The sequence below is a fragment of the Chelonia mydas genome, chromosome 3 (genome assembly GCF_015237465.2).
Source record: "Chelonia mydas isolate rCheMyd1 chromosome 3, rCheMyd1.pri.v2, whole genome shotgun sequence".
NCBI lineage: Eukaryota > Metazoa > Chordata > Testudines > Cheloniidae > Chelonia > Chelonia mydas.
In genome coordinates, this window is record NC_057851.1 from 11,921,008 (window position 1) to 11,944,453 (window position 23,446).

The window sequence follows — 23,446 nt, forward strand, 5'->3', positions numbered from 1 at the left end:
TCCTGGTCAGGGCGGGAAGAGGGCCCCGGTTGCTAGTGGTGGCAGCGGAGGCAGTGGGTGGGCGAGATGAGGAGGCGGCAGGTGAGGGGGGGCCTGTCGCCACCCGGGCATACGTCCTGGGGGCCGGGGGAGGGACGGTCGCAGTGCTGGTGGAGGGAACAGCTGGGAGGGGTGCCACGACCGATGACGAGGCCACAGTGGTGGGGGCGGCCTCTGCCATGGAGGGCCCAGCGGCATTAGCGGGGCCCTTCCCTTTTGGCCCGCTTCGATTTTTCCGTCTAATTGGGGGGGGGTTCCTAGAATCTAATGGGGCAAGAACCAAAGCAGCAGTAGTAATTGCCCCGGTGCCTCCCACTGCCGATGCCCCAGCGGGGGCGGTGGCAGGGGTTCTAACAATGGAGGCGGTGGGGAGATCTTGAGGGGTGGGCAGGGGGGCAGATGGGGGAGGGACGACCAATTTCATTGGAGGGGTCTTGCGTTCCTCCTTCTCTGCCATTGTAAGCAGGGAAAGACAGGGAGACACTGGAAGGAGGAGGGGGGGCAAAAATCGGGGTCCGGTAGTAGGGGTAGGCTATGGGATAAACAATCCGGGGGGGAGGGGTGGAGGGAGGACGACCCACCACAATTGTCCAAAGAGTCTCGTTTGGTTTGTTGTTATGCCCGGTCCGAAAGGCAAAGTCCAAAGCAAACAGCTGGATCCGAAGGCAGATGGCAGATTGCCAGCAGGGACGAAGCAGCGGGGGCCGTGACAGTTGTAGTAGTGGTGGGGGGGTTGGGGGCACCGATGGATCTGGGGGTAGCTCCCTGCTACACCCCTGTGCCGCCACAGACGCAGCTGAGACGCAGTCAACTCCCCCCCCTCCGAGGGTATAATTCAAAAGAAATCCCTCAGTCTTACGGCTTCTCTCCACGATGATTCATAGCTGCCCGGGCGAGGTCTCCGGCCTCTGGCGTCTGCTGCAGCTGTTGGCTCTGTCCCAAGGCTCTCGGCAGCTAGGAATGTTGTAATGATAAGGAAAAAGTCCAGGCAAAAAACAAGACAGCTGGGTCTGGGGGCGTCCACTCCCCTCTCCGGACAGCGGGTCGGCAGTCCTCCCCCCCTCCTCTGGGGGTTTCAATTAAGCAAAAAGCAAAGTCCAGAAGCAGGCAGTGGGGGGGGTGCTGGCGGCCGGCCAGCCCACTGACGCAGCTCAGAAAAACGGGAAAAAACAAAACCAAAAAAACAAAGCGTCCGGCCCAAATGCGGGGGGGGGAACTAAGCGAAAGGAAAAGTGTGAAAAATCCGGGCCGGGGGGCTTTAGGAAAGAGAGGAAAGCAGATAGCTCAGGAGCGAGCGAAAAACGATTCCGTCTCCCGTAACAGGGAAGGTTCCAGAACAATCAGGAACCTTCTGGAGACAATTAAGATAGACAGGCTGATTAGAACACCTGTAGCCAATCAAGAAGCTGCTAGAATCAATTAAGGCAGGCTAATCAGGGCACCTGGGTTTAAAAAGGAGCTCACTTCAGTTTGTGGTGCACGTGTAAGGAATGGGAGCAAGAGGCGCTAGGAGCTGAGAGTGAGAACACATACTGTTGGAGGACTCACGAGTACAAGCATTATCAGACACCAGGAGGAAGGTCCTATGGTGAGGATAAAGAAGGTGTTGGGAGGAGGCCATGGGGAAATAGCCCAGGGAGTTGTAGCTGTCGCACAGCTGTTCCAGGAGGCACTCTAGACAGCTGCATTCCACAGGGCCCTAGGCTGGAACCTGGGTTAGAGGGCGGGCCCGGGTTCCCCCCGAACCTCCCAACTCCTGGTCAGACACTGGAGGAGTTGACCTGGACTGTGGATTCACAAAAACGGCCAAACTGAGGGCTGCCGTGAAGCTCCAAGGCGAGCAAATCCGCCAATAAGCGCAATACCCACCAAAGTAGAGGAGGAACTTTGTCACAATACATACAAGCACAAGGTAGAAATTGGACAAGCAAGACAGGGAGCATGTGGGAACTTGATTCTTAATCAGGGCCTGATCTAAAACCGACTGAAGTGAATGGAAAGACTCCAACTGGTGTCAGTGAGAGGTGGATCAGGTCTTATCAAGATCTCTTCTGCCTGACTCCAGAAAGGCTGTGGCTGAATCAAAGAAGCAGTTTTCAATTACACCAAAGACGTGGGGGCCACTGGAGAGTTTTAGGTGTCACCTGCAAAATACAGAGTTTTTTCCCTTCATTTTCTTTCACGCTTCTAAGAAAAAAAAATCCCCACAACTCTCTAGCATCCCACAAGACATTTGGTCTATTTAGTGAATCAGCCCTGGTAAATTTCATCCCATGATGGTAAGTATGAAATAGGGCCTTCATGCCTGAAAGCTGGACAGAGTTCCCTTGTTGTTTGAGTGTACTCACAGGGGAGCCTCTTCTTTTGTTTTTGCTGCATTTTGCTACCTTTGCAGTCAAACTTTTTAGGCTTATTTTTTGCAGAGAACATCTCATGCTAAGTGAGGAGAGGTCTCTTCCTTTTACATGGGCTAATTCCTTCATTTTTCTATGATCATGCAAGGATATCACCTTGTACCTCACAAGAAGCTTTTCAGTTGACATGCTGTGCTCTTTTCCCCCCTCTCAAAAGCAGGTAACTGTTTCTCATATTCAAAGCATAAACCCTGCTGCCCATGGGACTGCTTGGATGAGGATTAGATAAGAGAGTTACATTAGGGCAGAAATTCGGGTCACATCATATCAAACCCAAAGCATCCGGCCAAAGGCAGGCTTGTTTAATAGGATTTGCACATTATCATTTTAAATGATAAGCCTCTTCCTGGAGTTCGCAAAATGTAAAGCCATGTAGGTATTTTCTGTATCATTGTGCTACAACCTACCAAAATACAATATACTTGCATCTGATTTGTGTTATTTACAATTAGGCTACAAGAGTGGTAGCTAAACTAAATACAAGTCATATCACCGTACTATGTCAGCGACATTTAGAATATATTTGCAAGTGGCACAAATGAAATTTAAGAAGAGGTACGCTCAGTACAGTCACAATCAACATTACACAACTCAGTTCTATGTTGCTTAGTCACAAAGTCATACCAGATAGTGCCTATCCTTCAACATCAGATCTCAGTGTTGTGACCTTAATGAATCTTTAACAGTCACACTTTTTAATGTTTTCAAGGTGTTTAGAATCATTTTACAAACAAACCTGCTAAGGTTTATACTTGACAGGCTGAAGGGAATGCAGTGAGAATTTTTCAAGGCTCGGCAATATGTGATGAAATATGTAGCACTGTAATGCAATACAGGGCATACACTTTGAGGACTGTGCTCAGGAGAACTAAGGTCAGTTCCTGTCTCTGCCACTGACTTCCTGTGTGACTTTGGCCCAGTTGCTTACAGTCAATATGACTAAGTTCCCAATCTTCTATTTGGCTCATTTTCTTCCACTCTTTGTCCATCTTTTAAGAACATAAGAGTGGCTATACTGGATCAGACCAAAGGTCCATCTAGCCCAGGATCCTGGCTTCCAACAATGGCCAATGCCAGGTGCTTCAGAGGGAATGAACAGAACAGGTAATCATCAAGTTATCCATCCTCTGTTGCCCATTCCCAACTTCTGGCAAAAAGAGGCTAGGGACACCATTCCTGCCCATCCTGGCTAACAGCCATTGATGGACCTATCCTCCATGAACTTATCTAGTTCTTTTTTGAACCCTGTTACAGTCTATTGTCTATTTACATTTTAAGTTCTCTAAGTTCTTCAGAGCAGGGACTGTCTCTTACTGTGTATCTGTATATGCCCAGCAGCATGGGAGCTCTGAGCTCAGTTGGGGCCTCTATGGTATGTCTACACTGCCTAGTGAGCCCAGGTCTATGAGATCAGGGCTTTTGTGGACTTGCTGTTTCCAAGCCCCCGCTTGGGCATGTGCAGTGCATTATATACCTGGGTTTACTATTGCTGGACCCAGGTTTCACAGCCATGCTAACGCATCCAAACTGCACTGTGTAGACTTGGGTCTGTGGCTTGATATGCATCCACACTGCAAAAGATCAGAGCTTGGATCCAAGTCACAGCAGGAGTTGGTGTCTGACCAGCTCTCCCGGTGGAGCCTTAGGAGCTGGGTCCTGAGTTCTTGCTGATCTAAGTCAGATTGATTTGCATGTGGATAGAAAGGGGGCTTGGGCTCAAACCTGAATCATACCTGGGCCTCGTGTACAGTGTTGATATAACCATTTTACCAGTAAGTGCCATGCACTGTATTTTGCTACCTAAAGCAAGTGTCACAAGCTGATTAAGATCCTCATTCAGCTAAGCACATGATTAACTTTAAACATGTGCTTAAAGGTACTGCTGACAGGGCCTATGGATGTTATGGAAGCTCCACACACAGGATAAGAGCCTACTAGCTAACAGAGTGGCTCCTTTAGTTTGTGTAATAGAAGCTAGTGCTGAAGGTCTTAGATTTTATCCCCCTGAACATTAACTGAGGGGTTCATAGACAAGCAACAGAAAGATGATTACAGTACTAAATGTAGCATGACTTCCCTGCTTCAAATAGATGTGGTGTTTTAAAAAAAGGCCAGTTGCTTTAAGAAGGAGTAAAATTCATTATAGACACTGTGATGAATAGTGACTACAACAGAGGGGCTCAGAAAGGGGAGAACGAGGAGTCCTGAATAAATTCATTTTCTCAAATGACTCCCTCTCTTAAATCACCTGAACTACACCGCAGAAGATCAACTTGCTTCTCAGGATCCCACACAGACGACTTCCTCTTACCTGGATTGTTTCAAATCCAGATACAGCTTTGAATTTTGCAGCAAGGACTTGAGTATCAACAGGCAAAATTCTCTGCTGGTGTAAATGGGCAAAACTTTACTGAAGTCTGGAATGGTTTACAGCAGCAGAGACTTCGGCCCTCTGGATAAGTCTATACTGCAATAAAATACCAGTGGCATGGCCAGGTCATCTGACTTGGGCTTGCGGGGCTCAGGCTGTGGGGCTAAAAATTGCAGTGTAGATATTCAGGACCGGGCTGGAGCCCAGGTTCTGAAACCTGCAAGCAGGGTGGGTCTCAGCACTCAGGTTCCAGCCCGAACATTTACACTGCAATATTTAGCTGTGCAGTCCAGGCCCCACAAACCTGAGTCAATTGACTCAGGCTCTGAGACTCAGTGCCGTGGGTTTTTTTATTGCAATGTAGACATACCCCAAGTCAAATGACCTCTCTCTAATATCAAATGGAGCGATGTGGATTTACACAAGCTAAGCCTGTAATTTTTAGCACCCAGGATCCTTTGTTATTAATTTGTATTTGGGTCATTCCCAATGAAGAACTGAGGCCCACTCTGCAGCCATCCAACAAAAAGACAGTCCCTGTCCCAAAGAACTCTCAACATAAAATAGGAGACAGCAGGTGGGTAAAATAGACCGTGGAGAACAGATAACAGTGAGAGAATGCTTAGGTGTTCAATTGCACATAAGTACACGCCTTCCCTCATTTTGGAATATGTGATTGTCTGAACTCTTCCTGGATCTACTTTAATCTCCAAGTAAAGATGATGCTTTTATTTTCTTGAAGAAAAACTGGGCTGCAAATGCTACCAGTGAGCCTAGTTTTCATCTCATTGAAAATCAAGCTCAAGTTGAATGTCATAAAGCTAATCTAAAACTGGTGTAAGTAAGATCTGAATCATTACTAGTCTTCTTTAACATGTGTAACAAAGGATCGTTATAATTTTGATCACCCGGTCTTAAATTATTTCTATGGCTGTCCTGTGGAAGGAAAATGAATGAGAAAAGATATTCTAATGGGAAATTCATTTGCATCTTTTGTGCAGAAAGAACCTGTTGAATGCCATTTAAAAGAGGATTAAAGCTGATTTCTTACAAGTTGTAGAATAATCAGATTTCTAAGCTCAAGTGGAATTAAGGTCCTTCAATTCATCTGCAAAGCTGACTGAAGTTGAATCATTGTTCGGTAATTTACATGTCATTTACAGGGGCATTCATTGTGCTTTTACTACTGTAAATATGATCTGAACAGCTTTTGATCTTTTGCAGCATTTGCAGGAACACATTATTGTTTCAGAGGGGAAAAAAGGCAGAGTTTTATACAAAAAAATCTGGAAAGCTCTTTTACAATGTCAAAACAAATGTGTCAACCAAATGGTAATATCTGTACTAGTTTCATTTATCTGAGCTCAGTGGTTGAGAGGCTTAATGATTGTTTGTCAGGAAAATACATTTTAAGAGAAGCAAGCAGATTGCTGAGTAGTGAACATGTTTTATAGAATATGTAACATTGTAAATGTCTTTTTTGTTTCAATAGGATTTACACAGGATTGTAAGACTAAGTGAATTAATATAAAAACAAGAAGGAAGAAAACAAAGACTATATTTTACTGGCTAAATACTCTGCCATCCATTTGTTCTTGCAAGGAGGATTCAGTTGTTGCCATTAAAATTCATGCATTCATATTTTCCTTACTGGACTATTCTAGTTCTGAACTGACAGTCCTGCCAAAGCCCACTGAAAGTTCAGTGGGAAGACTCCCAGTGGCTTTGGATCAGTTTCCCACTTCATTAGCTTCAATGGAGCTATCCCAGTTTACACTAGCTGAGGATCTGGCCCTGTGTTTTCATACTGTGCTCATCACCACCCTGTCTGAGAACCTCCCCACTACCGCTCAGGTGGACAAACTCCAGAGGGAGCGTTAAACCAGAACCTTGAACGCGGGACAGGGCTGGGGATCGCAGGTTTTATTACATTTGTATGTTCTAGTGCAGGTCCAATTTTCACTTACGAAATTCGTTGACAAACATTGCCATATTTCTTTAAGTAAACAAATATTTTTCCAGTATTAGGATAAGTCTCTGCCTGGTCAAATATTAGAGTATGGATGAATTGATGAATAACGGCAATGTTCAGCCAATTAGTTATTGACAAATATTTTCCCCTGGCTTCAGACTACTTCTAATACCTATCTACCTCCATGAGGGTTGACTTTTGCCCATTAAATGCCTCCCTCTCCTGGTGAACAAATATCCAATAGCTCCAAGGTATTCATCTTCAGAGAGGGTTGTACACAATTCCCTTTGTCACCCACTCATGACAGCCCTTGATTGACAATTAGGTGTCGCAAATAACATTGACATTGGAATATAGGGCTTTATCTAATGCCCATGGAAGTCAATGGAAAGACTCCAGTTGACTTCAGTGGCCACTTGAACATGGCCACGTTACCTTCCACGGAGCTATATATTCTTCTGAATCACAGCTTCCATCAGCCAAAGCAGTGAGACGGTGATGACTGAGACTTAAATTTAGGTGCTCGGCTAAAACCGGAGATCACATCTCATTAGCAAAGGGCTCAAAATTCCACAACCAGAGTTGTCTTTATTTGTTGAAAAATACCGGCTCAGAATATGCCTGTTGTACAAAGAGACACCCTAAGGATGGGAGTTAGATGTCCAAATCCCATTGAAATTTCTTACTCCTATAAGCTTCTTTGGAAATGCCAACCTGAGTTTTTATCCAGCTTTAAAGTGCTCCTTCATGGTACAGCTGCTCAGCTGGTGTAAATCCATTGAAGTCCATGCCAATTTACACCACCTGAGGGTTTTGCCCTGAATTTTGAATCTGAAAATCGGAAGCCTTTTCTTAATTCTCTGGTCCTTGACTGACCCTTTTGATACTTACATGAAGGAGACAATTGGCAACTAGTTTTCACCAAACCAAGAAATCTGAACACAATCAATCTTTTTATTATTAGTCTTTAGACAAGCTATTTTAATATGCAACACCAAGCCATGCTCCTCGGGCTTGCTGCTTAGATTGGCTTACTTTGTGATCATTGTGTGTTTATGTTACTTTTGACTAGGCACCCACAGGATTTTGGAGATGTTTTCCTAAACTGATTACAATATATTGGTATTGCAATGGGTTATATCACTGGATACATTAAATATCTAGTAAGGCCTGATTCATCACTGCATTGCTCTGGGTTTACCGTTTTAATGTAGTTATGCTGGCACAAAACTGACTGACAGGAAGCATGGCCCAGCGGTTATGGTGCAGGCCTCGGACATAGGAGACCAGGGCCCAGTTCACTGCTTTGCAACAGACTTCCTGTAGGTGTGCAGAGATCATGCAGCCTATCATGCTGACCAATACTGTCTCATTGTTCACTTGCACTCCCTGTCTGTCTCTATCCATCTCTGGTCTTATACTTTGTTTATAAGCTCTTTGGAGCAGAGACCATGTCTTTGTTCTGTGTTTGTACAGTGCCTAGCACAATGGAGTCCTGGTCCATGATTAGGTATCCTTGGTGTTCTGGTAATATAAATTATAATACCACTTTATTCTTTCTATGTCTCAGTTCTCCATCTGTCAAAGGGTAACAGCACTATCATACCCTACAGGAGTGTTGTCAGGATAATAATACTTGGCTCTTAAATAATGCTTTTCATCAGTAGATCTCAAAGCATCTTACAAAGCAGGCCAGCATCATTACCATCCCCACATGGGGAAACTGAGGCTCAGAGATGTGCAGTGACTTGTCCAAAGTCACCCAACAGGCCTGGTAATAGAACTGAGCTGGTAATAGAACCTAGCTCTCCTGAGTGCAACCCCAGTGCTCCATCCATTAGGCTACACAGCATTAAAGATAGTAAGATGCTCAAATATTATGGTGAAAGGGGCCAAACACATAACGTGCATAAAGTAACTTAGTGGTGAATCAGGCTCAATTTGATATTTGCAATTTAAATATATATATATAATTCCCTTTCATAAAGGCTCCAAGTTTTGCAGCCACCCGATACCTGGAATTCCTATTGATTGAGTTCACTGGTGGTTCCACACATGTAGCTGCCAAACAGCAGGGTTAAAAAATCATAGGCAATGCAGGCTCACACCCTAGAGTTTTGTGGGAAGCTAAGATTTGCTGTATAGGAACAAGCTTGTTGCTTCATCAACTCCATTATCCTGCCTCTGGAAGGAACTAAAAATCATTTCATAAATGCACCTAGTCAGCTGTGCATTGCAGAATATGGATGAACATCTTTTTTCCTGAGTTTGTGTTGACCCATTTAGACCCTGAAGCATGAGGTTTGAAAATAGTTCTGGTTATTGTTACTGAGATTCTATCTTTATAAACACAGGGGGTGGGATTTCTGAACGCGCTCAGAATTGGCTTGATTTTGCTCCCACTGAAGTCAATGGGAGTTTTACCACTCAGGTCAATGACAGCAGATTAAGGCCAATCTCGTGAGCACTTCTGAAAATTTGACTCCTCTATGTCTCTTCTAAATAAGCTGCTATTTGTGCTTATTGTGCTGTGTGTCTGGCAGACACACAGCACAATAAGGGAGTGGTGTAGAGGCCTAAAGACAAGATGACAGTGATTTGTTTGAGTTCTAATCTCAGATTTAAAACAAACTCTTCCTGTGGCTTTGGGCATGCAGTTTTCCCATTGGTAAAATATCAATGATTTTAATACCTTGCTTTTGTATATCACTTTACAGAGGTAGATCTCAAATTGGGGTAAACATCATTATCCGCATATTACAGATGGGGAAGCTGAGACACATGGAGAGGCCATGACTTGCCTAAATTCACCCAGGTGGCCAATGGATGCAACAGGACTCCTAAATCTCTTCCATATAAAAGTATTGCAAAGTTTGGTATTAAAGATGTTGAAGATAAATTATTTTCGATTTGTACTGTAATAAAGTCTAAAGACCAGGATCATAACGGGGCCCAGTTGTGCAAGATATTGTGCTAAGTATATTAGCAGGAGTGTTGTAATCAAGACACAAGAAGTAACTTTTCTGCTCTACTCCGTGCTGCTTAGGCCTCAGCTGGAGCATTGTGTCCAGTTCTGTGCGCCACATTTCAGGAAAGATGTGGACAAATTGGAGAAAGTCCAGAGAAGAGCAACAAAAATGATTAAAGGTCTAGAAAACATGACCTATGAGGGAAGATTGAAAAAAATGGGTTTGTTCAGTCTGGAGAAGAAAAGACTGAGAGGGAACACGATAACAGTTTTGAAGTACATAAAAGGTCGTTACAAGGAGGAGGTAGAAAAACTGCTCTCTTTAACCTCTGAGGATAGGACAAGAAGCAATGGGTTTAAACTGCAGCAAAGTTGCTGTAGGTTGAACATTAGGAAAAATTTCCTAACTGTCAGAGTGGTTAAGCACTGGACTAAATTGCCCAGGGAGATTGTGGAATCTCCCTCATTGGAGATTTTTAAGAGCAGGTTAGACAAACACCTGTCAGGGATGGTCTAGATCAGTGGTTCTCAAAGCCGGTCCGCTGCTTGTGCAGGGAAAGCCCCTGGTGCGCCAGACCGGTTCGCCGCTCCAGGCCAATGGGGGCTGTGGGAAGGGCGGCCAGCACGTCCCTTGGCCCGCGCCGCTTCCCGCAGCCCCCATTGGCCTGGAGCGGTGAACTGCGGCCAGTGGGAGCCACGATCGGCCGAACCTGCGGATGTGGCAGGTAAACAAAATGGTCCGGTGCGCCAGGGGCTTTCCCTGAACAAGCGGCGGACCGGCTTTGAGAACGACTGATCTAGATAATACTTAGTCCTGCCTTGACTACAGGAGACTGGTCTAGAAGACCACTTGAGGTCCCTTCCAGTCCTATGAGTCAATAATTGTATGATTCTGCGAATATACAGTGATTATGTCAGTCCTTACCTCCAGGAATTTATGATCTAAAAAAGAAGACATGACTGGTGGATGACTCAAACAGGGGCAGGATGAGGTTGAACTTCCCCACTCACAAGCACTTTGAGACTGTATAAACAAGGAAACTTTCCTAGGGTAACGAGAACACAGATGTAAGCTCAGGGGAACACAGCAACACAATACATATGCAAATAAAGAATAAAATACTCCTCCCTTTCTGGTAATGCTGGCAGTAGTCCATTTAACTCCCTTCCCACTGGAGTAATCCCTGGACCTCACCAGCTCACCCATCCACCGTCCCCACTCTCTGTGGGGACAGCAGCATCCACGTGTCTCTTTGCAGGTCTGTCGCCTGTCCAAGGGAGCTAATTGCCTTGTCCCAGCAGAAAGCACCAACACCTATCCCTGATTAATCATTCAGTTTTATTAAAGTGCTGGTTAAGTGGTGTCTTACCAGAGTCCACTCAACTCTGCTGCTGTTCTCTGTGCTATCTCTTAATGCTGAGTTCTTGGTCTGTATTGTTTCTTGCAGTGGAGACCTCACGGGAAGGGAGTCAAGAGTACTTAAGATGCTCAAGTAGGGTCCTGGCTGCTTGGCAATAAGTACTTTCTCACAAGGTAAGAATTCCTTCCCCCTCAATGAGGCCGTCTGGAAGCCCACTAACTCCAAAGTCCAGGTCATGTATTGTTACGGTGACTCCCCCAGGGTCACTAGGGTAGGTAGCCTATGCAAATGAAGCTTTTGATGACAGCACTTTTCTCTTTTCACCAGTAGAGGGAGTAGAGAGCTTCCCCCCACTCCCCACTGGGACTTCTGGCCAGAGGGCTTACATCTACAAAGGTGCCATATTTACAGGAATATAGACATTTGTAAATATCACTACAACCAATTAATGATCTACTTTTGAATTTAATTTTCTATACAAGACATCTGAGACGCCTTTTTGAAGCTCCAAGGATCCCTCTGTTTTCCCCCTTTGCCTCCCCTCCCTTAACCAGGCATTGAGTCAAACAGCCTTCCAACAACTCCTGTGCTGTGCATGTGCATGGGGGGGGGGTCAGTCCAGAGTGATGCAAAATTAGTTACATACATGCATGCACACAGACACACTGCACAAGCTGAATATATTGCCTTTAACCGTTGCCAGTAGGGGAGCGAGAGATTGGTCTTATGTCCCAAGTTCTCTTCACCTATGAGACAGAATGTTGTGCCACCCATTACAGTGATGGCCAAATCCTTCTTTTGGACTCTGAAGTATAGAAGTGACATTTATTAGATGAATCCATCCCAATTCAGTGCAAAAAGCTTTCGTTACAAAACTCCCCCATTCACACGAGTGGAATTTACATTGCCAAAGCCCTGCACTGTAAACTTAAACTCTCATGGGCCAGATCCTTGGTTGGTGGAGCTCTACTGATTTCCATCAGTTGAGGATCTGGACCAATTTCGCTAAGTGACATGATTGTTCTCCATTATCATAGAATCATAGAATATCAGAGTTGGAAGGGACCTCAGGAGGTCATCTAGTCCAACCCCCTGCCCAGAGCAGGACCAATCCCCAACTAAATCATCCCAGCCAGGGCTTTGTCAAGCCTGACCTTAAAAACTTCTAAGGAAGGGGATTCCACCACCTCCCTTCATGTGAACCAGAGAGAACCAAAGAATTATATAAATGTAGGTTCATTCTCCTTTCTGTTTAAACTACTCAAGCCATGGGGTTTTCATCACTTCTGCTGAGAGGCTGTTCCCTCTCCAATTAATCTCAACACTAGAAAACGTTCTTGATATTCAGCTTTTGCTCAAGTTTTCCAGCATCCTTTCCTACTGTGACTGGGTGCGCTCACGCTCTGGCACCTCCTGCTGGTTGTCATGGGAATTAGCTGTGCATGGTAATGAGTCCTCTTTTGGTGGTGTCTCGCCGCCATTGCTTCTGCTCTAGGACCCACATCTCTCCAAGGACCGTGTCTTCAGTGACACAGCCCTCCAGCCGAGCCGCACACTGTGCTCCCCCCTTCCGGGGACCTCCTGCCTGCTATTCAGCCACTTCCCTTAGTGGCTACTGCAGCGAGTTGTCTGGCCCCTTCCTCGTGGACCCAGCATCCTCTTTGCCCTTGCCTCAGGCCTCAGCCTGCAAACCCCAGCAGCCAGCCAGGAGCTATCTCCTGTTCCCCCAGTTCCTGCTCGCAGCACTGCTCTGTGCAGGTTGCTGGCAGTTCTCTCAGCCCTCCAGAGAGTCCTTCCTCCCAGGAGAGAACTGCCTTCCTCTTCCCTGCAGCTCCCTTTTTAAATGGGCCTTCTTGGCCCTGATTGACTGCTCCCTTCAGCCCTTCTCTAATTGGCTGCCATCGGTGCAGCCTCTCTTGGGCTGCTTTTAACCCCTTTTCTGCCAGTGAGAGGCAGCCATCCCATCACACCTTCCTTCAGAACGTTGGGTTATGCCATATATCCTCTCTCCCCATTGAAGACTGGACTATTTTATTTGTTTCCACCTGTGTTTCACAAGTGTTGTAGCTAAAACATGATTGTGAAGTTTTGAGTTCCAAACCCAATTTGTCTTCTTGGTGCATCATGTGGCTTGAGTCAATAGAGTGCTGAAAATTAGATGCATAATTAAAGGTGTTGGGTCCCTGCCCTTTTCAAAGCTATTGACTATAACAGGAGCTCAACACCTCTGCAGAGCAGGCCATTGATTTAGATGCCTAAATTTAAGCATGTACATTTGAAAATTTTGGCTTTAACTTCTCAGGCTTTGTCTTGCTCTAGGTTTTTTATTCAGAATTTTTTTTCTCCATCGCTAACTCTGGTTAAATTTAATTTAATTAATCGCTAACTCTGGTGCAATTCTCCTTGTGGAGAAATGGTGCCTAGTGCAAACAGGACTCCAAGCATTCTCTGGCCTTTTAAGCACCATGCCATCTAAATTTGTCCACAGCAAACACAGAGGTAAAAAACAAAATGGTGGCCTCTGGCACCTTGTCTTCATTTGCTCTCCCATGAATCCTACCAGCGTCAGAGCTGCACCAGTATTAGCAATGGTGGGAAAAATTCTAGTGCTAAAAGAAGCATAATACTTACTTACCCTTTGGAAGTGTTATCGAGATTAAGGCCATGATTCACCAAAGCACTTACACATTTAAATCTTAAGTCCTATTGCCCGCCAAAGGTTTCTTATGTCTACAGGTGGATGGGAAATGGTTTTCCCATTCTATGAAAAATTTTGAGATTTCAGAAAATATTCCCATCCCAAACTGGGATGAAAAGTTGAAATTTGAATTTTTTGCAAACTAATAAATAAATAATAACAACAATGACGATAATCAATAACTAATTAATAACTAATTAATAATAACAACAAAAGCAATAGTAGTAGTAGTAATTCAGGTAAATTGAAACATTTTGTTTTGATAATTTCAAAACGTTTTGTTTTAATTTTGACCATTTTGTAAATTAAAATAATGTTTTGTGCCCAAATTTCAAAATAAAAAAATTATTTTGAACCAGAAAACCATATTTTTTCCTGTCCAAAGTGTCAGAGTAGGATATTTTAACTTTTTAAAAATGCTTTTTCAAATTATTTTCAGTCACGAAATTCATCAAACCAACCCCTTTTCCAGGCAAAGTTTCATTTTTGACAAATCAGCATTTTTCAAAGAAAAAAACATTTCATCAAAAAATTACCAACCAGTTCTATTTATGTCCCATTGATCTGGTCAGTCTAGTTGATCACAATGCTCCCTTTTGACCTTAAAATCTATTAATCTAAAATTAAGTAACTGTTTAAGTCCCACTGACCTCTAAAGTTAAACACATGCTTAAATACTTTAATGAAGCAGGACTTAACCAATTATGAAGCCAAAGTGGGGTTGTACTAGCGTTTCTAAGAGCAGAATTTTGCCTGATGTTGTGATGAAAGTGACGCAAGATGCTTGGATGCAATGTGCTTTTAATAGCAACAATCCAGCCGCCCTCCATCACTATTAGGTTGGCCTGAGTATATCTTTTTCCTTCATGAAAATAGAGGGATTTGAGCAAAAAAGTGATTTCCTGGCTACTGAGAGAACATCTGTCAAAGACATATGGTAAGCCAGTTGGGTCGCTTTGAGAAGCACAACATCAGCCAGCCGATCGCTTAAAAGAAACCAAAAATAAAAATACACAAAAGCAGGCAAACCTATGCAATGGTTCATTTGGCATAAAATTTCTTTCTCATCAAACTCAAACAATGCAATCTACTGCCAGGTGAATTTCACGAGCGGAGTTCTACTTCAAATGGGGTGTTGTGAGATTTAATTAATTGGTGTTTGTAATATGCTTTGAGATCCTCAGATGAAAGATATGGCTACATAAGTGCAAATAACAAACCAAAACAAAGAAACCCCCCACCACCAACAAACCCCCCTCCCAAACCAACAACAAACCTCAACATGAATATGCTGGAGTTAAGATGCCATTATTTCAGCTATGATTAAAGGCTGCCAGCTTTAAAAAACTAGAGCAATGAGCTTGACTGTGGCAGAATGCTACAGAACAGATTTATGACACACAATGGGGCCACTGAGTTGATTAGCAGTGGTGTCCCTTTTAAAAAAATACTTTCTATTCACATTCAGTTTAAATAATTAACATGGTATTTACAAATGCTCCTAAGATCTTTTGTTATCTCATTTGGCATGTGTTGTGCTTTTTTCCCCCCCTAGTAGGTCTAATAAGTAAATTGCAAACATAAATTATTCTTCACCACTCTCCACTCACTTTCCCCCCACTGGCAACCAATCCACTGCAATTCTCTTCCATTCCTATTAATTGGTCCTTAGAGAGTCTCACTCGCGTACCTTTGCAGTGACAGTCAGTGAACATTTCTTAGTAATACTGAGTCAGAAGCCCTGTGATAGCTCACAAGTCACATACTCAACTGGAGCTGTTACTACTCCCGTCCATTATATTTAATGCATGAGACTTCTTAACTGGCATGGCTAAGGTGATGGCTCAGACTTTACTTCCAGAGTTTCTCTGGTTATTTTAAAATATATTTATATTTTTTGAAGAATTATAACTGTATGGCAGATCATACTGGGCACAGCAGTATGGTAAGCTATATTTCCTCTTGCTAGTTGTAGTCGCAAAATGATAAAGTAAGGACAAATTAAACCTCTGCAGGAGAGAGAGAAAATAGCCAAGGTCTTCCTTGACACTGATTTTGTCCACAAAGCAAAAATTTGGGGCCTGGAAAATTTTAATATAGAACAAAATCCATGCTGATTTTCAGCAGTCCAGCATGTGTTCATGCAAGTCACATTATTGCTGTTCATATTACAGCAATGCTGAAAGGTCCCAACCTAGGTCAGTGCCACGCTGTGCTAAGGGCTGTACATGCAATTAGAGAGTGTCCCTGGTCTGAAGCACCTACAATAGATAAGACAGCATCAGGGTGGGAGAAAGCAAGTATTATTATCCCCACTTTACAGATGGGGACCAAAGGCACAGCGGTGAAGGTCTGGATGCACAAAAGGAATTAGGCACTTGGAAAATCACTGCAATTCACACAGCTCGTGTCAGGCGCCTAAGCACCTATACAATGAGTGAGGAGAGATAGGTGCCTTTGGATGCAATCCACGAAGCCAGCACACTAGGCAGAGAGTCACCGAAGCTAGCCAATGGGAGATGCCGATGAGAGGGCTGTCAGCCCCTTGCATTCACACAGAGGCTATGTCTACACTACTGCGGTAAGTCAACCTATGCTATGCAACTCCAGCTACGTGAATAACGTAGCCGGAATTGACATACCTTAGGTCAAATTACCGCGGGGTCTACACGGTGTCTCCCGTTGACTTACCTTACTCTTCTCGTCGGGGGTAGAGTACAGGGGTCGACTGGAGAGAGATCTGCGGTCGATTGGGTGGGTCTTTACTAGACCCGCTAAATTGACCACTGGTGGATTGATCTCAGAGTGTCAATCCCCGCAGCAGTGTAGACCTGCCCAGAGAGGCACTTAAGTCCAGGCTGTAGGAAGGCCCCTGTCTGTGCTTGCAGTTCACAGCCAGGATCCTCTATACCATTTTGTAGGAAAGCAGAAGAGGAGGAGTTAGGCACCTATGCCATTTTGTGAGGAAGAGGGGATGATCGTGGTGCCACCTTATAACTTTTAGCCCAGTGGCTAGAGAACGTATCCAGAATACACCCAGGCAACTTGCCCCCCTGCCCTTATCACTGGACTTCAGACGCACTCCTGCTTTCTCTTGTTGGCCCAATGACTATTTAAGTATTTTTCCACAGTGGAACAGTTACTGGGCCAGAGAGAGAGCCTGTGCGAGAGAATGACTCTGTGGCAAGGGCACCCCTCTAGGAGGTGGGAGATGCTGGGTCCAGTCCCCCTGCTCTAATCACGCTTTATTTATCCATCCTGGAACAGCTTCAACAGGAAAGATTGAAGGAGCCGCATCTTAGAATATCCAGTGATTGCACACATCTCCTGAGAAGCGGGAGACCCCCATCAGAATCCTTTCTCCCCCTCTGGTTGGAGGGTGGAAATTGAACCTCAGTCTCCCACATCCCAGGCAAGTGGTCTTGAAGTCTTGAAATCAGGGGTCTCAAACTCAATTTACCATAGAGCCAGTACCAGTCCTCAAATCCTCCCAGCGGGCCAATAATGTCACTGAAGATGGTGTTCAGAAAAGAAAACATTCATATTATATTTTTATTTTGAATTTATTAGCAATAAAACTGTCATACAACTTTATACAATTCTTCGCCTGCCAGAGTTTTTAGTGTTTGCTAGACACCTGGCAACGCTTCAGTTCTGTCAGTTTGACGTTTGGCCTCAGTGACTGAGCAGTTGAAACCTTCAGGATTGCAGCAAGGTGGGCATCAGATAGTTGTGTTCGGTATTTTGACTGGTTTATAGTTATTATGGAAAAAAGTGACACTGCTTCCATGGCTGACTCTGCCTGGCAACTAGTGATGGTATCTCTGTCCCTCTTCCCCAGCCAATGGGAGCTGCGGGGGGGGACGGGGACAGCAGAGCCTGCAGCAGACATTGCTGGCAGCGTGGCTGCGTGCATCTCTCCTCTGTGGGCCGCAGTGGGGAGGTTCTCGGGTCACAGATGGCTCGTGGGCCTGGACTTTGAGACCCCTGCTTTAAATCCTAACTCAGCCAGAGTTTAGGGGTTTCTTACAGCTGTGGGTGAGCGAGGTTCTGCGGCCTGCAATGTGCAGGAGGTCAGACCTGATGATCATGATGGTTCATTCTGATTGTAAAGTCCATGAGTCCATGAGCCTAATCACTGGCCTAAATATTATGAGGTGGGCACTACCACCTCCTCCTTTGATGGATACTGAATGGGATCTGATCCGGTAGTCAGCCTCTATACACACCTACTGGATCAGGCCCTGCATGTGACTTAGTTGACCAAACACCGATCTTCTCCTGGTTTGTGAATTGCTCTTGGGCTTATGTGTGAGACAGGCATCCAGGTGCCTTGAGGGAGGCAAAATGCAGCATGCCCAGAGGCAGGAACATAGGTGCCCTGGGAACTTTTACTCTGAAAACTTAGGTTCGATGAAATGCAGGTGCCTACAGAGGTTAGACAGGAGTTTTGTACATCACAGTGGAGCCAAAATTGTCTTTAGGCACCTAATGCCTTTTGTGCATCCAGGCTGAAGTGACTTGTGCAAAGTCACCCAGGAAGCTATGACAGCTGAGATTTGAAGGCAGATTTTCTGAGCATCAAACTAGCACCCTAAGCACAAGACCCTTCTTCCTCAACCCCACGACATATGTTGTCAAAACAAAGCACTGAGTTTTGGCTGAGGAAATGAGCACCTTGCTCCTTAGGCCAGGTCTACCCTAGAAAAGGTTTAGCGATACAGCAAATCCTCCTAGTGCATGCTCAGCGTATACTAGTAAGAAAGTGCATTTGCTGTAATAGCTTTTACCAGTTTGGAAAGCCAAAGGGTTTTTATGCCAGTGTAACTGCAGCTACACTAGGACTTTTGCTGGTATAAAACTGTAGCAAAATAAAATAAATAAATAAATACCCCCCCCCCCCCCCGATGTTATTATACTGGCAAAAGTCTCTAGAGTAGACCAGGCCTTGGACCTGCTCCCTGCCCCTTGCCAGAATTTAGGCAGATTATCCTCCTACTTAAACATTGATGCCAGTGGAGAATCATAGATGTAAATGAAAGGAGAATGTGTTTCATGGACTCTGTGTGATTTAAAAACAAACAAACAACAAAACGACACAGGACTAGGGTCAGGGCAGCTCATCTAATTTAGCAAAAACCCGGTCTGATCATATCCAAACCCAGCCAGATATGGTGGAACAATATTGCATCAAGCTGAGGTCTGATATTACAGCTAGAAATTTAGACCATAAGATTCTGGGGGCAAAGACCGATCACTTGCTATCACTAACCTTACTCCTGCATCCCCAGGAAGCTCACAAAATGTTAAGGCAACCCAAGTAACAGTGACAATTTAGCGCACTAAAGAAGAGTCAAGGTTTAAACAGAAAGTCAGTCTTAACATGGGCAAAGGCTGGTGCCTTGCCCTATGTTTGCATAGCAGCTAGTACAACGGAGTGCCGACCTGGCTGAGTCCTCTACGCACGACTGCATTATAAATGTTAACTAATAATAATAGAGCTAGGCAGTTGTAGTCCAACTGTGGAAAACACTCAGTAACAACATAACAAGTCTCTGCAGAAGTATCAGTGAGAATCACAGCAATTTAGATTAAATCTCAGGGAAAACTTCCCAACTGTAAGAACAGCAGGAGAATGGAACAGACTGCCTAGGGAGGTTGTGGATGCCTCTTCACAGGAAGTTTTCAAAAAGAGGCTTCACACCCATTTGTCTTAGAGGTTTTAGACACAACAAATTCTGCATCTTGGCAGGGGGTTAGACTAGATGACCCTTGTGGTCCCTTCGGACCCTATGGTTCTGTGATTCTGTGAATAAGGCCATTTATATGCCTCTCATATGCAAAATAAAAGCATGTTTATGTGCCCAACAAGGAACAAGTCTATAACTCCATGCAATCTCGGCACATTCAGAAGATGGACTGGATGATCTAATAGGTCTTGTCCATCTCTAACTTCTGTGATACATCCAGTATAAAGCACCAGGGAACAATTCGCTGGCATGCGTGCCACAGGCTTCCAAATGCATCAGGAAACTGTCATACAGTTGATAGCATTTGTCACTGTACAGAGTTCTCTTACAGATGGCGTTCAAGAATGGTTCAGTAATTCACAGATCACTGTCCCCATTTGGCTTCTCAAGGAGGTGCAAATATTTCAGTGTGGAGATGTACAGTCATTTTCATCTTTGTGTCTGGGTGTCTTCACGCTGAGAGATGTGTCTTTGAAAAAAAAATCTGAGTGTGAAGAAGAACCTGGGCAGAGTCTCTTGTATATTAACAAGACAGATACACGCATGGAATTACACCTCCACTCACCAACTCCCTTGTATGGGGTCTCAGAGTTTCTATAGTCATCGTGATATTCCTGATTGTTAGTGATTTCTCTGAGACCTTGACATGGGCCAACCTATCGTCGTCTGGTAACTTAGCTGTTTAGCATCTATGCGACTGTGAAGTAGGTTGAACAGCAGTTCAGCCACCTAAGGGTGCAGGGAATTTTTTCACAAGACATGGCCTCAGTTCTTCAGTACTTGAGAGAGTAGAATCTGTATTATTGGTAAGGTGGGATAAAAACACTCCTTTGGACAGATCACGCCCCATTGGCAGAGTGGCCCAGGTGGGGTCGGGGACATAAAAGGGGATGTTTGCCCAGAGCCCCTCATTTGAGAAGGCCCCCAAAACAAGTGGCACTGCAACTTGGTACAAACCCAAGCGGTGCTGCGAAGCCACATGCCAGGTCACAAAGCCTGGAACAGGGAGCCGGGCCTAGCCCCATGGGACAGGAGCCGCCGCTGCTGGGTGAATCAGGAGGGGGTTTGCTTTCTCCCCTCCCAGGACCTCCCTTGAGTAGTAACTTTTTTGGGAAGGGTGGCAGGGCCCTCAGTTTCCAATTTTGCCCCAGGCCCCCAAGAACCTCTGCGCGGCCCCGCCTGTTAGAGATCTGTTAGGGCCAGTGTGGGTCTGGGGGAGGAATCAGAGACACCCACCCCTCTCTGGAGTCTGAAGGGATCTGAAGATAAATAATTTCTGTACTGAAGCCAAGCTGGGTGAGTGTGTTCACTAGAGCTGAACAACACCAATTAGACATAATAGTCGCAATAGCGCCAGGAGTCCAGCAGGTCAGTGTCCCACTGTGCTAAAATAAGTGCTGTGCAAAACTATAGGACATGATGGTCCCTACCCCGCAGACCTTAGCGTCTAAGGGGCAGAATGTAATTTTGGGAGCAGTTGTGACTTTCAGGTCCAGAGTGTGGCTATGAAGCCACAGCCTGGGCTGAAGCGTGTGGTGCAACAGCACTGCGGCGGGAACCCCCAGCAGGCATGCCAGCTAACCGAGCTAGATTTCTTTCTGGCAGCTCCAGAGAGAACACATACCAACAGGACATCTGCCACCCTTACCGAATAGTCACTTCTGCAGCCAGCCAGCTATGGCACGGGCCCACCCTCAGACTTGTCTCTCCTCACCCATTTTTCTGTAGCAAGCATCTGCTGGGCTGCGAACAGGGATCAGTGTCTGTGCTCTTCACTACGATTATGTCTCGTCCCTGCAAAGAGCCACAGGGCAGGAGGGGCGCGTCCTGGCACAGCTCGGGGCCCAGCACATTTGAGCCCTAAATATAGAAACATCAGACAAAAAGGGCTGCAGTTCACTGAGAACCTCTTCCTGCCACTGTAGGAATTAATTTCCTGGGCAGCATCCACAAAACACTAAGAAATGACCCCTGCTCATGCTCTAGAGGAAAAGCACGCTCAAGATACCGGCCAGCCTGCAATGGGAGAAAAGAGTCCAAGGGCCAGATCCTGAGCCGGAATAAATCAGTATAGTCCATTGAAATCAATGTACAGTGTACGTACGATCAGACAACTGAGGATGTGGGGGCACAAACTGTGCTGATCAATTCAACCCTGTGCATGAGAGTAAGAATCTTCATATTGTTAAGTTTCAGAGTAGCAGCCGTGTTCGTCTGTATCCGCAAAAAGAACAGGAGGACTTGTGGCGCCTTAGAGACTAACACATTTATTTGAGCATAGGCTTTCATGAGCTACAGCTCACTTCATCGGACGCATGCAGTGGAAAATACAGTGAGGAGATTTATATACATAGAGAACATGAAACAATGGGTGTTACCGTACACACTGTAAGGAGAGTGATCACTTAAGATGAGCTATTACCAGCAGGAGAGCTGGGGGAGGAGGGGAACCTTTTGTAGTGATAATCAAGGTGGGCCATTCCCAGCAGTTGACAAGAATGTCTGAGGAACAGTTGGGGGCGGGGGGGAAATAAACATGGGGAAATAGTTTTACTTTATGTAATGACCCATCCACTCCCAGTCTCTATTCAAGCTTAAGTTAATTGTATCCAGTTTGCAAATTAATTCCAATTCAGCATATTCATATTGTTAAGTACTGTTATTTACCCAGGATTCCACTGTCCTAAAACAGCAAAACAAGTAATTCTTTCTTTCTTTCTTTCTTTCTTTCTTTCTTTCTTTCTTTCTTTCTTTCTTTCTTTCTTTCTTTCTTTCTTATCATGTCAAATACTGTAATTGTATAATTCCTAAAACTCTTTGGTTTCCACATTTATTAAAAGCATAGGATGTTTGCCCTTAAATCACTAAGCCAAACAGAAGAAGATCTGTTTTGCAGAGAAAGATGAATTCATAACAGTTAACAATTGAATACCATTATGCATCCAAAGCCCAGAGAGAGAGAGAGAGATTCCACTGAAAAAGGGCCAGTCCTCGCCATATGCTTTTCAAAAGGGCAAGACATGCTCCATCTGCCTAGATATTCAAAGCCAGATTTTCAAAAGTATTGCGACTGCAACACTCATGCCCACAGATCAGGCTGCCATATGTCCCCATTCTATCACTTGCCCCTGAAGTTGGCTGCTTTTGCAAAAATGTCATCCTATAACTGGCTGCTTCAAGGCACTTCTTAAAAGTTGGGCCCTTTATGCTGAAGAACACCACAAACACTGATGAGTCACAATGGCAAATGAGAATTAAGAGTCTCATTTCCTGGTATTGCCAATCTTGCGAGGATTCAGGCATCCTCTCTTGTCACTGTGTGCAGCCTTTTAGTTTTTGTTATTAATTATGAGTCATTGATGAACTACACAGAGCCTAAAAGTCTGCAGGTGCTTTACAGAGCTCATCCAAGCATATGGGCCCAGATTCTCAGAGGTATTTAGGTGCCTAATTTGCTTTGAAGTCAATGAGAGTTAAGCCCCCAAATATCTTTGAGTATCTGGGCCATAGTCCCTGCCTCAAAGAGCTGAGGTGTGATTTTAGATGGGACAAAATAAACAAGCATGGCAAACAATGGTGGGGAATGGGGTGAGGAGGGTCAGAGATGTAAGATCACATGGTCACTCAGGCCTTACCTGCACTGGGGAATTGCCCTAATACAACCATTTGTGGCTAATCAGCAGAGTTTATCTGCACCAGTGCCAGTCGCCAGGGTTTGATTCTCCTCTCAGACCTGTGTAAATCAGGAGTCTCTTCACTGAAGTCAGTGGAGCTAGAGAGTTTTGACACTGGTGTAACTGAGAGGAGAATGATGCCCCTAGTGTAGACAGGCAAAGCTTTAATTTGCATCAGTGGAGTTTACCCCTACTTGAG